The 16,266-nt window shown below is 41.0% G+C and overlaps 1 protein-coding gene and 1 long non-coding RNA gene across 2 annotated transcripts in view; one reads left to right on the forward strand and one right to left on the reverse strand.

Moving 5' to 3' along the window:
* Positions 1–16,266, forward strand: part of opcml (opioid binding protein/cell adhesion molecule-like) — a 626,228-nt gene that overhangs the window by 52,496 nt on the left and 557,466 nt on the right. The gene's annotated exons all lie outside the window — the stretch shown is intronic.
* On the reverse strand, positions 10,493–13,993 carry LOC115594082 (uncharacterized). The gene is made up of 3 exons (XR_003986422.1): positions 13,436–13,993; positions 10,805–10,869; positions 10,493–10,713 (listed from the first exon to the last, which is right to left on the reverse strand). It is a non-coding gene; the product is annotated as an uncharacterized LOC115594082 (long non-coding RNA).

The raw sequence follows: 16,266 nt of genomic DNA on the forward strand, positions 1-16,266 counted from the left end.
CTGTCTGTGTCGGCTGTTTATCTTGCCACAAATCTTAAACTTCTTCCAGATATCGAGTTTACTTTGACTTTGCTATTGTAAACATCGGTGTTCCTACTAACAGTCACAGTAGTAATTTCTTGGTTTTGTCACATTTTTAGATGTGTAGCATGTATTTCTAGTTTGCACTTGGCCTCCAATAAATAGCTTAATAATAAACTAGTGTTTCATTGCTTTTTAAGAATTTCATCCGAATTGCATGTCTTCCAAACCTCAGTATCATGATAATGTGAATAAACTCATGTTGACAATAATTTGTTGACACAAAAGAAATGGCAATTGCATATCAGTCACAGCTACACATGATACACAGCTAAGTGGTTAGCGTTCTAGAAGTACTTTGTTTATTAATTTTCCATGAATTAATCTGCATATTGTGTTCTTAAGGCCTGAAAAAAAGTTTAGCGCATGCTGAGCGCGCATACACACTGCCCTTTTCTGACTTTGAGCCCCTGCTCCTCTATAATCATGTGCATGTCCCTGTGTATACAGTTACAACCGCCTCAGTTTTCCGCAGCTAACCAACTTGAGTTTTGGCTGCTGGGCAGCTGCCAGCCGACTGCCAGCCTGTTCCAAGCCACTGGGAGTCCCCTCCTCCTCCTGGGAGTGTGCTTAGATTCCACTGTAGACACACCCATTCATTAAATTGCAAGATGTCCCCTTGAGAAAAGAAAACACAAAAATCATATACACCGTTTAAACTTAAATCGTATAAACTTAAATCGTATTCATCTACCCAATTACATCCCGGTGGCAAATGTATCAAATCTTTCCTCACGACATTTATTTTAAAGCTTTAGTTAGTTTAGTTACCGCCCTACTGCTTTTTTTTTTTTACTTTACTTACTTATCTTATATCAATAATCTAACATTGCAGCTAGGTAATATAATTATAGGTTAAGCCACCCAGCAGTATATACAGTTATTAAATACATCTGTAGTTATAATTCTATACGTATATTATATTGTATATGTATATCTGAAATGGATCATTTGTTAATTCAATGCATTCAGTCATAGAAACAAAGACTGTGTGCTTATTAAGTGTGTTTAAACACATGAAATCAGTCAATGAAGATCTTTCTGTTCTGACTAAAATGTCTCTTCCAAATATACCCCAGTAGCTCAGTTCATAGAGCATGCAACCCATATACAGACACCCTGCAGAGGCCCTGGGTTTGACCCTGACTTGTGGTCTCTTGCTGCATCATCACCCTGCCTCCCGTCATCTCTCAACCAGCTCCGTCTAGAGAAGTGTAACATTTCTCCCCCCACTGACTTCTTAGACAGTTTCATCAGAGTTATTTTTGGCCTCTGTTTTCATCGTACATGAAACACATATGTGGTGAGTACTACAAAGGCAATTTGCCAATATTTGATATTTCCCGTGTTGGTATTAGAGCTATTGTGGGTGAGTGGTTGTGGTGCTGGAGTGAGTGTGGATGAGGAGCCAAATTTAGATGCATGTTAAGACCCAAAAAACAAAAGGCACAGGCAGGCAGATGAAGTGGCTTGGACTGCTTAGGAAGAAGCACATCTGGCAATTTGGCAGGGACCAGGTGGAAATTGGCCAGTATATATTCTGCATGGGTAATGAAGGAAGTGGGAATGGGTGTGTCAGAGATATCAAACAATCGGCAATAAAGTGTAAATACATTTTCACAATATCTTTTCGGGGCTGAATATGCCCCAGGTAGGTGGGGCAGTCAAGCTACGTGTCCATGGGCGTCATTTGATGCAAGGTCACATGCAGTAGCGTAACATCATGGTGATAGGCCCTAGTGCAAATATTTTTTTTGTGCCCCCGACCCCTTCCCTCAACACAAGTGCATGCTCGTGCGCACGGCACACACGCACACACACACACACAAACGCGAGCTTGGACACACGCACAGCCACTCGAGAGAACTGCTATTGCAGGGATGGACTGGCCATCGGGAGCACTGAGATTTTTCCCAGTGGGCCGATCACTAATAGGCCCTGATGGCCGTGTTTTTATTTTATTTTTATTTATCTATTCATTTATTTATTTTTTTATTTTATTTCTGCTGCGCCTTATTACCTTATTACCAAATAATAGCCGGGTTTCAATTAACCGCAGGGTCCCCTTTAAACGCTGGGTGCAGGTGTATATTTTGATAAATAACTGCCGGTTCCAAATAAATGCCGGGTCTAATTTAATTCTAATTAATTTTTTTTTTTAAATCAAGGAAGAAGACTTGACCACTGACACTGCACGTTTTTCTTCTTCGCCTTTTTCACATATTGTGCTTGCTTTCTGTCAGTCACTATCACATTGATGATCACCATGGCTCCAGTGCAGCAGAAAAATAAAAAGTACGACTTGAAATTCAAACTTATTGTCGTAAGATATGCAGAAGAAAACTCGGGCGAAGCAGCCGCTAGACGTTTCTCTGTCGACCCCAAGAGAGTGAGAGATTGGCGAAAAAATAAAACAGAGCTTCAGCGTCTGTCCGAGGCAGACAGCAAAAGGGCCAGGCTGCCTGGTGGAAGTAGCAAGAAGGCTAGCGAGGAGTTGAAGATAAACATGCGGGAATGAGTTATCAGCAAACGGGCACGCCACAAGAGAGTGTCCCGCAAAATGATCAGGGCGATGGCAAAACAAATGTACACCACCGTGAGTTACATCAGAGATGAGAAGTTTGCCGCGATTGCTGTTTGGCTTAATCGTTTCCTCCGCCGCAACAACTTTACTTGCAGAAGACGCACAACTATTGCCCAGAAGGATGCCAGAGAATACACAGAGAAGCTGGAGAAGTTTGTGACATTTTCATCCCGGATTTTTGAGAGGAAGGAATTAAACGCCTGTCCCAAATTGCCACCTTGTCTGTTAAGTGATTGAAACAATTAAACACCTGGCTATTATTTGGTATATTACGGTATGATAACCAGTGGCGTCCCTATGCTGTTTTATTCGGGGCTAAAGCCCCGGATGTTTTTTAATTAGCCCCGAATATTATTTTTTTTAAAATATATATATATATTATTATTATTGTTTTATTTTTTTTAGATCACATCCTCAAAGGTTACCATGTGTTGTTGCTTCAATAAAACAATGTTTTCGAACAGGTTTGAGTAACAATTAATTGTTATTTAAAAAAAATAAAAAAATCCACTACTACAGCATTGGCACACAAGTGGTTAACACCTCCAGGTCGCACGTCATTCACCCAAGAGCTTCAGCGGTCAGGCGCGAATTGGCTTGACAACAACAAGCAAGTGTCACAAGATGTCACAACAAAGAAAGATTTCTATGTTTTTTCCCCCAAAGGTGGTCAGCAGTCAAAGAGGTACTGGGAATAGGGATTATGGAAAAATGTATCATTTCGAAATGAGTGTTGCAGCTGGAGCTAGAGGGGAGTAGCTAACGTTAGCTAGGTAGCTGGCTGATATTACACGGAAAAAACAATCTATTATTATTAGCATCTGTCTGTAAATGCAATTGTAGTGTGTGAGAATTGTGTTTCTAAAAAGAATTAAGCTTGGGCTTCTTCTAGAGGGGAAAGTAGCTAACATTAACGTTAGGCTATAATGTTAAACCATCTTGTTTACATTTCTTTTTCATGCATGATAGCTAGCAGACAGGGATCCTGCACAGCCTGCCTCTTCTACTGTAATGTGTTACATTGAAAAACAATGTGTTATTACCTAGCTAGCTAATGTCAGTGGCTACTTACATGGGTGCAAACTAAATTCAAAATGGGTCATTCGTTTGATGATCTGTGTTTATGGGATTGCATCGTTGTCACCTTTTTCACCGGTGATAGGTTTGCAGTGCACCCCTGTACTTAGCCAAGCATTCGTCTGTGAATGCAAGTGTAGTGTGAATTGTGTGTTCTTAAAATAATTTAACACACTTCTTCTAAGATGATGATAATCAAGATGGTACTGCTGCTGCTGCTGCTAGGGGTACTGCTGCTGCCACCAGACAGACAAGCGCTAGGGAGGGTGGAAGAGGTAGTTAGCTTGTTGTTTCTTAAATCAGTGTGTGATTATTTTAGGACATGAAATAATCCACCTGGCATTGTGGGTATAGTGGTTTTTAACGTTTCACCATAGTTTCAAGGTGTGTCTCCACCATTAGGTGGTAGCATTAGGACAGGTTAACATGTTGTTCCCCAAAGTTGGTTGGGTTTAAATGAAGCTTGACAGATGGGCAAAATAGAGGAAAATATTGGCGATTATGCAGGAAAATAAAATATTTCAGATATCTCTTTTTTATGCTACACTAGAGTGGCGTAACTGGTCCAGTGTTTGGGCATGTGAAAATGCCATAAGTTAGTGGCAACCTTGCCCATAATTATTTGTATTAATAGCAATGGGATACCAATATTGACTATAAGTATACATTCATAAGTAAGCTATACAATATTATGTTTACATTTTATTTTCAGGTATGATAGCAGATAGGGATGTGTTTAGTGATCCTGCAGCAGACCAAAGGGAGGACAATGTAAGAGCAGGTACCTGTAGGCTACGTGGAGAATGTCTCTATGTCTAAACATTTTTCATTAACTGACCTGCTATGGGCTAAGCCCCGGATGTGTCAGAAACCAAGGAACGCCTCTGATGATAACTCTCCAGGCCCGGGGAGAGAGCCATGCATCGGCTCGGCCCACAGTGCTCAGCTGCAGACACAGCAGAGAGATGAGGAGACGCGACTCATCATGACTGACAGGGATCAAGGTGATTGGACAAATGATCATTTCCTCCTCCTATTCCAGCCAATCAACGTTACCTTACCCACCCGCCCCCAGCTATTTCATTCACAAAAACGGGCCTGTGGCAATTCTGGACAGCCTTTTTTTTTGTTTGTTTGTTTTTTTCCTTCCTTCATGGGCCCCTGACGGTGTCCGGGCCCCGGTGCAGCTGCACCGGTTGCACCGCTGATACTTACGCCACTGGTCACATGACACTTCCCACCTTTGCACGCCGCTGCACCCTGTGACAAACTCACTGATTGCACCTGATTGGACAGACGCCACTTGGGCAGCTCAGGGGGGAGTGACAGGGTTACAATATCAGACTGCAATTATGACAAGCTATACATACCTACTCGATGCAAATGAATGAATAAAAAGAGGGTAGGTTTTGTAATTTACTTTGCACAGTCAGGTTAACATCTGAGTTAAGGGTTTTTTCACACCTTTAGAACCTGCTTGGTGCCATCCCAACAGGAATGTGTCCATCTGGTTAATTTAGCAGTTGAACAATAAAAAAGCAAACTGACCACACAGTGTCTATCTGCGTCTAGTACAAAAAATACATATTTTTGTCCCATTACCATCTGTTTCTCATTGTTTACTCAGACAAGGTCCATTGCTTAGAAAAAAAGGAGGGGAGCCATGGAAAGAAAAAGAGTGAGGACGTGTATTATGCTCAATATGTGAACAAATACAGACACTCAATGCCATGAAGAACAGAAAAAATCTTTGATCAGCAGCTACTTTGGATTGCAGCACATTCCCAGCTTGCTGCTCTTCCCGAGACAGTATCCATGAGGTCCAGTTGCATTCAGGGCTAATAATTTGCAACTAATCTGGAAACTCTTTGACACCAGGATTCATGAATGAACACATCAATTTGGGTAATTCACTATGTAAATTGCCAACATGTTTTTTATTATTATCATCAAGGCTTTTAGCGTCATTTTAACAGGATTCAAACAGACAGAAGTTTGATCTGAAGTTACATACCTAGCTTAAATTCCGGACGAGACGTAAGTGTAAGTCGGTACCTGACAACCTGGTAATAGCCATTGCTGTCAATGTCAAGAATTTTATTTACAAATGTATGCTGATGATGCAGGACAACATTATTTAAACTGTCCGGTCAGTCTGTAGAACTTCAGATTTACAGCTCTTGACTGGTTTCTACGCCATTTTTTCCTTGGACACACACTACTGACACCACTACATCTGTATCACATATTTTTTTACACAATACTTTTGAATATTGTTTCACATAAATATTCACTATGGGAGATTCACACCGAATTTTGTCCATTTTCTGTGAATCTCTTTGACCTATATGAATTGGAAACACCTCGCGCTTAAAATTGTATGTTACACTAATTTGGTAAGACAAGTTTCTGATTATTTTCAGGGCTGGGTTGCAGAATTAGAACTTATATGCACTTTTGAAGGGTTAGGGTTAGACAATATATACATACATCTGGCGAACTACTGGGCGTAAACAAGCTGCCATCTCTGTTGTCTTGCATTCTTCCAACAATGTGTGTAAATTTGAATGCAAACTGTTCTAAGACATGAATGATTTTCTACTTTTACCTTTGCTTTTAATGTAACCTTACTTTTGACAGTGTCTAGGAAATCAGGCACTTCACAGCTGCTCACTTGTTGCAAACTTAAACGTCACCTCCGTGATGTCACTGGTGCTTAATAGATGGGCACCAATGATGTTCTGGAAATCTTATTTACCCAGATGATTGCCAAGCAATACTAAAATAATCTATAAAAAAGGAACACATTTGTATTTTTACTGATCTAACTGGTCCGTAATGATGAAATGCAGTTATTGATTATGCCACCTATCTAGTGCAGTAACGTTAGTATAAAGCACAGAACTTCATCACTTGAAATGTGGCGGATGGCCATGTTTTTTCTCTCTTTCTTCATTATTAATATGTGCTATTGTTATAACCAATACCTTACATGTTAAATCTGAACATTGTTAATGATGCTGTCTAACATCTTTAATCCAGCTACCTATGCTGCTTTCACTTTCGGTAGGCAGCAGGAGCACAGCGCCACACAAATCAGTAGCTGGATTCATCTGTACCTATATATTTTAGGATAGAGCATGGATGCAAAGAATTAAAGGGGAATGTATACCTTAAACTAGAAATGTAACAGCTTAGTTTTAACTCATGTTTTACAAATCTTCTTTGTCTGGACAGAGACTGCTGTAATGATGTCACCCTGTTACAAATCCCGGAGCAGCTACACAAACAGTGAATAATGAGAAAACTCTGGGGCACATTTTATGAATCACAGCTCAATGCTTTGCATAACTCAGACAAAAACAAACCCATGAACCAGAGACAGCCATAAACTTAATCATACTTAATCGATTTACTTTCCAATTGGTACCTAAGTATATAAAAGACTGCTGGTCTGATTTCCATTTAATGGACACACCGGTCTGTCATGGAACATACAACCTCTCTGTCCATAATAATTGGGCTAGCATTCATTGTTAAGGAAGAGTTGAATGCCATGTCTCACAAAGGTCTTTATCTCCTTAATGGACTGATGTAACAGTTCACACGGAAGGAGCCGGTGATGAAGAGCACGCTTTGCTCCAAACCATCTGTGTGTCGGTTGGGAGGCAGACGGCTGGGCAGGTGGGCACCAATGCTCAGGGACCCAGGTGCCCTTGAAACCAAGATCCTAAAGTGAGCCTGCAGATTACAGCCACTAATTAGTGAGCAGGGCAGAGTGCAAGCAAACTCCTGTGCCAGGCCCTGGTGCATGTGCACATGCAAACACACATACGCGCAAAACTGAGTTAGACAATTACATGAGTGTATGTGTATGCATACCTTGCAACACATGAATGAGACTGAAAGTTCTACATAATCACCCATGTCAGATAAATATATAATGTCTGAAAGCCCTGTATTCTGCTGAGATTACAAGCCTGATTGCTGATTTTGTTTGTTTTTCTTTTTCATGCATATTGATCACCAGAGTTATGATTTTATTAGCTTATCAAGGTTTAAATACTCTCTTCCACAGATACACTTCATTTGAATTAGTTTTTAATTTGAAGAACAGCCTTAAGCAGTTTGCAGGTTAACAGGGTTGTTTTTGTTGTTGCTACAGTGAGGAAAAAGCATGATACATAGTAATACAAAAATTATTGCCGCTCTTTTCAATTACCTTCTCTTGTTCTCTTGGTTATGCTATCATGTGTATGATCTGTTCTGATATACATATATTATATAGTGTAAAGTTCCTGTTCTGTTAAACCTATTCATCTCAAACTGAACAGCTTCCCTGTGTTGGTCACAGTGCATTATTTGATAGGACATTGCTAGATGTTTGCTAAGACATTATGAGGTCATTTCTATGTCGCTAAGGTGCTTGGAAGGTTGGCTTAGGTTGCTCGGATGCTCAGGGCACCACTATAGGCTCTAGCGTTGGCGGTGTCCACGGTGAGATCCAGTCACATAATATTAATAAACAGCAGCATCTATATATAAGCCGTATATTTATATGCAGAATATTAATGTACTGAACTTTACATATTCTTATACAGCCTCCCAAATCTTCTATACATCAGACTTCTGTCTGTTTACTATTTTGAATTACTGAACCGAAATGGTTCCAATAGGGGTTCCAAAGTAAGCATGAACACATATGTTGGCATCTAAAATAAGTCAGGTCAGCCACCATTGGGGGTTTAACACCACTTTGCTATGAAGAATGCAGGAGGACTGTATAATAGCACTGTTTGTACATGGACTTTTTGATTTACTTTTTTGTGACAGTTCAGTAACTACTATGATTATCTGGCCACACTATGGCAGACATATAGCATACACTTGTCTTTGAATGTGTTAACCCATTGGGCCACCTCCCTTAAGTGGGCTGTGGAGTGGTGGGGGGCCTTGGCTGCTCACATATGCTGTGCTACTGATCCATCGGTCTGCTGATTTACATTGTTTGAAAAAAAACAGTGACTTAATCAATTCATATAATTATTAATCAGTGGAGGCAGTGGAGGAGGAAGTATTGACATCCTTCACATCACACTGTAAAAATACTCAGGATACTCAATTATAATCAGGAAAATGTGCTCCACAATTTGATGGACAATTTCTGCAAACTGCAAAAGTTTGCAGTTGATTAATGAAGCGTTTCTTTGCAATATCTTTTGAAATCCAATGAATTCATTATTCAATATTACAGGTATTCATTAATAAAACCCATTTCATTTTTCAAATTAATTTTCTACTTTATGTTTCAACATCAATTAGTTTTTTACACAATTTTACATACGGTTCAAAAATGACCAATATGTATTCAGTGTGGAACATAGTGGGTTTGAATTTCTATTTAAAAGCTTATTTCAGGGAAAATTATTAAGGTTTGGAGAAGTTGATTACACTGATGTGTAATATGTGTGGGTGGGTGGTTGAAAGAATTGAACAAGAGATGGCATCCAGGCATGATAGCGGTTTTCAACCTTGTATATCACAGGAAGATTACCTATCTGTCCACAGAGCAACAGGACTTTGTGCAACACACCATGATGAGCCGTGCACATGGTAAAGAAAACATAAAGTGAGCAGGCTGAAAAAACCTGCTAGGTACATTTGGCTTAGCAGGAAATTAACTGTGCTGTCCCAGCCTCACTTTCCCAGTGTCCAAGTTCTGCATGATTGCCAGGCAGGAGGAGGTAGTGGTGGACTGTGTCAAATGCAGCAGACAGGTCAAACAGGATGAAGGCAGAGGATAGCAAGGATAGGGAGGCAGCCTGCAGCTTGGGGAGATTCTGAAATACTGAGAAGTCCAGTCACGTTTCAGTGTGCGAACATGTTTTGAAGGTTTATTTTTCTGGTGATTTCCATTTCTTCATATGCATGTCAGGTCAGGTCATGTCAGCAGAACAACAACAGCGACAACATCGATAAGACTTGCAGCTCAAATTGCTCTCGTGTAAGGAGAGAAAAAGGGCTCAATCCCAAATTTCTACCTCTTCCCCTCGTTTGCAAGTGCCACCTTGCCCCTCAGACGAAGGGTAACAAAGGGTAGTGGTTAAAATGGGACAACACTTCAAGACCCCTTTACATAATTCATTATCAGAAACAGCATTTATGTAAATGTGACTTGACATTTCCAATATGCTGTCTTCAGCTGTGGTGTTTTCTTTTGTATTACTGTGGCAATCCTGCACTCTTAAAACTGCTGGGTTAAAACTAACCCAAATTGGGTGAAATTGCTAACCCAGCGCTGGGTCCAAAAGGGACCGAGCCAATGCTAGGTTATTTATACCCAGCGCATTGGGTTGAGGATTTCACCCAGCGCATTGGGTTGAGGATTTGACCCAATGCGCTGGGTCTAAATAACCCAGCACTGGGTCCAAAAGGGACCGAGCCAATGCTGGGTTATTTATACCCAGCACATTGGGTTGAGGATTTGACCCAGCATGCTGGGTCAAAATTTTGACTCAACAATGGGTAAAAACTACTCATGCTGATGAGTTAAAGCTACCAAGAAATGGGTTACGCAGGTTATCAGTATAGCTGTGGTTAAAAACAATATCAATTTTATTACCAACATTTTCTAAGAATGTTTCATTTAATTTACTTTAACTTCAGTGGATGTAAAATCGATATAAATTACTATTAAATGATCAAACAGCAAAATACTCTTCAAAACATTATTTTATTGGTCATGAAATGTTATTTAACTGTCACTACATAAAACAGTGTTTTAGAAAAAGATTACATCAAAACAGTTTACTTTAACTTGAATTACAGGCTGAATTCACAGAGACTTAGAGGCCATGTCTCTCAGCTGACCTGGGAACGCCTCGGGATCCCCCGGGAAGAGCTGGATGAAGTGGCTGGGGAGAGGGAGGTCTGGGTCTCCCTGCTTAGGCTGCTGCCCCCGCTACCCAGCCCTGGATAAGCAGTAGAAGATGGATGGATGGCATTAGTTCATTCAGTCAAAAAAAAGTCACTAATTGATTTGTGTTGAACATAATTACATACCTTCAAAAGTTGGGATCAACTCCGCCAGGTTCCACTCGTGAAGCTTCTCCTGGAAACTCATCCATCTTTCAAAAATGAAAACAAACATTTTTAGTGCAACATATAAATAAGCATATGTAAAACACCAAACAAAAGCTCTATGTACACAGTAAACATACCATAAGTAACAAATCTTTGCCGTTATTATAATATTAACATGCAAGCTCTGGTCTGAGGCACTGTGAGGAAAACTACCAAGAGGACTTTCAGTGGGAGCAAGAAGTGAGAAGTTACTGCAATGCGCAACAATACATAGTTAAAATCATACAGAACAACAAGCCCAAATATAAATATACTTCTCCCCACTATTCTCCATGGACAGACAATATTGTTGCACAGGCAAGGCCGCTTTAATGCACGGGCTTACCTGGGCTGAAGCCCAGGGGCCTCACACGTTCATATTGTTTTGTAACTTGTCAGGTTTTCTGTCAATCACTCTAATCGCACGTTACGTGGCTGCTGATTGATCCAAATTAGGAGTTACCCACGTGGCCCCATAGCCTCTGGCCCGTGGGCTGACCTATCAGAATGTCTATAGTTAGTTTTGAGGTGTGTCCCTCTATGATTGAGTGACATTTAGTGGAAAATGTCGGGGAGGACGTTTGAGAGTGGTGCCCAGAAAAGCAAAAAACTTATTAAGAAAGAGTTGGGCGAAAAAGAATTACTGAAGAGGATCCCGAAGCTTTTTTAAACCAGCTGCTGCTGAAAATGGACCCAGCAGCACCAGGGGAAGCTCGCTATCTCACACACCGGAGGGAGCGGAGGAGGCGCAGGCCGCGCAGGTGGATGGAGCCGGAGAGGAGCAGGGGACCGCCCGCAGCAGTGGAGAGGAGGAGGAGGGGGAGCACACGAGCCCCAGAGAGAGGACCAGGCTGAAAAGCAGTCAGGGGGAGACCCATGTAACAGTGACCCGGGCCGCAGGGGAAACAATACTGATGCAAAAGCGCGCTTATTGGGCGAAAATGGGACCGGAGTCCTGTCAAAGTAAAGATGCTAACATGATGGATCACACCCCATGCAAACATGTTCTGTCCTTCTTAATTAATAGAGAGGCGTTAGTGGAGCCTGTTTCATATGTCCACGCTTGCTCTCCATGACTTCTCCACACCGGAGCGCACAACAAGGATGCGCTCCGACTCGGACTGCCCTTCCACCTGGACACCGCATACCTCGACCCCGTACTCGGCCAGAGTTTACCCTACACACGGTTATCGTATTTCTCCTTTCACGGACTCCTCGGCGTGTGTGATTAATCCTTCAGCCTGCGTTCATCCGCAAAAGGAGCGGCTCAAGTGCGCTGCGTAAATGAAGGCCACGCGCGGCTCAGAAAGCATCTGCCGCAGGAGCTGAAAGACAAACGACTCAGCAAGGTGGAGTCACTGCGGGTAGCTATTTACTATATCAATGTGGAGCCTGCTGGACTTGTATCGGGATGGAGGTGTCACTCGGAGACGCGCGTAACTGCGCCGCTGCAGCAGAGGACAGAGTGCAGCAATGATGGCGAATACTCGCTCAAGTTGGCACAGCCATATAAATGTGCCACAAAGTCAACCCAGTGGGAGACTTGGAGATCAGACGCTAAATTCAGATTAGCTGTTGTTAACGTAGTGCTAGCTTGAGCCAGTGTGCAGGCGAAGTTGAGCGCACAGAAGGAGAGATTGAGAGCAAGAGTGAGTGATCTGCAGCGCAGCCAGCAAGAGTCTGTGAGAGTGCAGGGGTTATTATTGCACCTTAAAATGCATACAAGCAAACATGCAAATACATTTATTGAGCACAGAATATATTTCTGTTTCCGCAAATTACATTATGTTTTAAGATTATACTGCAAACCTCCTGTAAATGTTGCTCAGTTTCATCTTTTTGGCACCTGGCATTAGGCCACGTTGCTATCCATGGGGCTGAATGGAGTGTGTGTGTGCAGGTGCATGTGATTGGTTGACAGGGCCCGCTGAGGCCGGAGAACAGGCTTCCACTTTGATCTGTTGCTGTTCTTCGCTTATACTGTTATTAGTTATTATCAATGTTTGTGCAGACAGGTGATAGTTGGTGTTGTTTTTCATAATATCGTTTGAAATCATATATGCACACATTTTGGTTTTATTATGACCATAAGTTGCTGTGTGTGGTTCTCAAATAAAGTGTATTGTGTTTCTGCTCAAGTGGGCTCAGTGATATGTTAATAACAATATTATGGTGTTTTCTGGCTCAAAGAGGGAAAATTCACTGTTGTATGTCTCGAAAGAAACTAATGCATTTTGTGATGTAGATTACCTAGATATTACGCTTTTTTAAAATGAGAATCGAGGGGATGGAGGGCCTACAAAACCTCTCAGCCCCGGGGCCTAACATTAGGTTAAGGCGGCCCTGTGCACAGGCTAGCGGAGTACATCATAGCGGGATAATTCAATGTCGAGACAATATAAATTTGATAACAACACACTGCTTGCTCGAGTGTGGTGTCACAGACGTCACTTCAAACTATGACATGCCTGATCTCAAACTCACACTGCTGCACTGAGAAAAAGCTCTATGTGAATACCTGCCGAGAGTGAATCGATGTTTGCATTGAAAAGAGACAAAAACACAACTCACCCACTCTCCTCCAGTGACATGTTATGCAGCAACTTTCCGAGTCCAGCATAGCGTCCAGGCACTGACAAAACGCGTCTGAGTCCTCCTGGCGTGCCTGGTGTAGCATCCCCGGCTGAATGATGGTCAGACTCTCCTTAAAGAGCAACTAAACCCCTCAGTTTTGGATGACGTGCTCTAAGCTGGAAATTAAAAAAATGCCTTGATTATGGGCGGGGCTCCAGGAGTACTCTCCAATTCCCCCCTCCACCCTCCCCCCTAACCGTCATCACACACGCAGAAAAAAAAAATCATAAACACAAACATCGACATTTATGCTAGCTAGCTATCTGATCATGAGTGACTCTGACAGTAGCGTGGACACTTTCGCCACAGAGAGGTCCTTTGAGGTGGAGGACTTGTCGCCTCCAGAGTCTCCAACTGGAGACTCTGATACGGCTGATACGGCTCTGGACCACGGTAATTACTAGAATACAAAAAACTAAACAAGCTAACTAATCTAAAATTGCTAAATAAGTACTAAATACTATAAACTAACACACGTAATAACTAAAATCTCCCCAAAACAATCTATGCTATGCTAACTACCTACTCAATAATTACTATGCCTCTCTATTTGCAATTCTCTCAATCCAACCTACTCGCCACAGATTCCAGATCGGCAGGTGCTAGTTTTTATAGGAGGGGGCAGAGCTAACCGTGGTGGACCGTGACGAAAGCTGCCTCCAAAACGTCATCTGCCTCCATCTCAGCCAATAGGAAAATTCGATTGTAATAACCGGGTTTCAACCCATAGAGGGCAGTCACACTTGCATTTTTACTACAAAATACGCCAAATTGAAATACTGCAACTAAAATGTCAAGAGTTGGACCAGAATCACTCAGCAACACTACTTCATACCCAAATACATTGGTTTTCAGCAGAAAAAAGTGGTTTGGGGGTTTAGTTGCTCTTTAACTGATGGTTTATTGCAGGAACCTTTAAACACTCCTTCGAACACACCGTAAGAGCTACAAAAAAGGTATAAAAAATAGATGTAAATATCTTCCTTCATGAATCATGACCTTATTGTATCATAAATTCACACAAAATATAATCATGCATTCTTCTCTTAGCTTCTTCAATCATTGTTACATTCACAGAAAAATCATATTTTAATCTGTTTTAACTTAAATGACAACCTCTATTAGAGAGCTGTATGAATTGTTTTTAACTTATAATTAAACTTTTAACCAGGACATTTGTATTAAATATTAATTGTTAACTTTATATATTAAAGTCACTTAAAACCACACAAAATTCCTTTTTTATATTAACAAACATACAAATGAAATGAATGAAATGACCAGCCTCATCTCTGCTCCTCTGTACCGACAGGACGGTTGGGCTAATGCTAATTAGCGTTCCCGCTAGCTTAAACACGCTATATCAAAACTGTTCAAAACTGTAAAAGTTACTGTCTGAATCAAATACTAAACATGTCATGAAGCGACAACAAATGACAACAACAAACCTTGTGCCCTTTATCAGCCAGGTGCTAAGTAACTCATTTTCATTATGTTCAGCAAAACCTTGCAGGCAGACCTTCAACACGGAGACACACAAGATTCACCAGCACACACACCAGATGCTTTTTGGTCACAGCGAGACGGTTTCAAAATAAAAGTCCCGCATTTGGCGTCTCATGTAATTAATTAAATAATAACCTGGCTTCAAAGAATATTAGTAAACTGAATGAACGGAACCAAGTATTTTATGTGGTGAAAGTAACTAGTTAGCGAAAAAAAAAAAAAAAAAAATAGCTTGCCAGCAACACGAAAAAAAAACGGCACCCGCTGCAGACTAAGGTTTAACATTAAGTTTTTAATATATGACTAAGATACAACTATTTGGCTACCACGTTAAGCTATCAAAACTAGATGTTGTAAGATAATAAGTTAAGGTTTACTTACCATTTACATAGTTTTCTCTGGTCTCAAGCTGGAGAGTGAAGAATGTCGCCTCAGCCCGTTCAAATCTAAAGCCCGCCCAAATCTGAAGCCCGCAGATGTCTTCAACCCAATCTGTTGGGTCAAAGTATTTAACCTAACCTTGGATAAAAACAACCCAATCAGCTCAAAATCCACAGCTACCCAGCAGATGGGTTATGAAAATAACCCAGAATTTTTTAGGGTGTAGTATGATCAGAATGCCATTTGTCATTTTTTGTGTAGGAGATTAAATAGCATTGCTATCAATTCGTTCACAACTTCAGGCTATGACTCAAGTCATCAAATAAAAAAGAACACTGCTTCATTACCTGGCCACTATCTAGTGGAGCATTATGGGCTAACATTAGCAATCCATGCACCAAGTGCAGCAAATTTACTGCTGGACTTTAGTTAAACTTCACTGCCCGTAGGAAGTATGTATTCCTATAAAAAAGTGGGAGGTTAAGTAGAATTTTCAGGGATGGCCAAATGAGGCTGTGTTTGAAGGTGGGGATATAATTGGCCGTTTTTGACTACTTTTGATTTTACCATTATATTTCACCTTAAAAACTATTTACCTTGCCTTGTTTGGTGTCATTATTTTCAGCACAACCTCACATGTGTGACTGTACAGTTATTGTTTCATTTTGACATACTGTATTACAGTTTTTCTCCATTGGTTTGGCTCATTTCTTGAAACAGAAATTACATTCTCAAAACTCCAAGATCATTTGGCAAAACAGACTTACAGTTCAGCATAACACCAAAGTTCACTTGCAAAAGCTCATATCTCTCCCAAAACTGTTCACTCATGCTTCTAAATTAAATTCCTTCCCCATATAAATAGTCAGTGCCACCAAAAG

Source organism: Sparus aurata, chromosome 13, assembly GCF_900880675.1.
Source record: "Sparus aurata chromosome 13, fSpaAur1.1, whole genome shotgun sequence".
Classification (NCBI taxonomy): domain Eukaryota; kingdom Metazoa; phylum Chordata; class Actinopteri; order Spariformes; family Sparidae; genus Sparus; species Sparus aurata.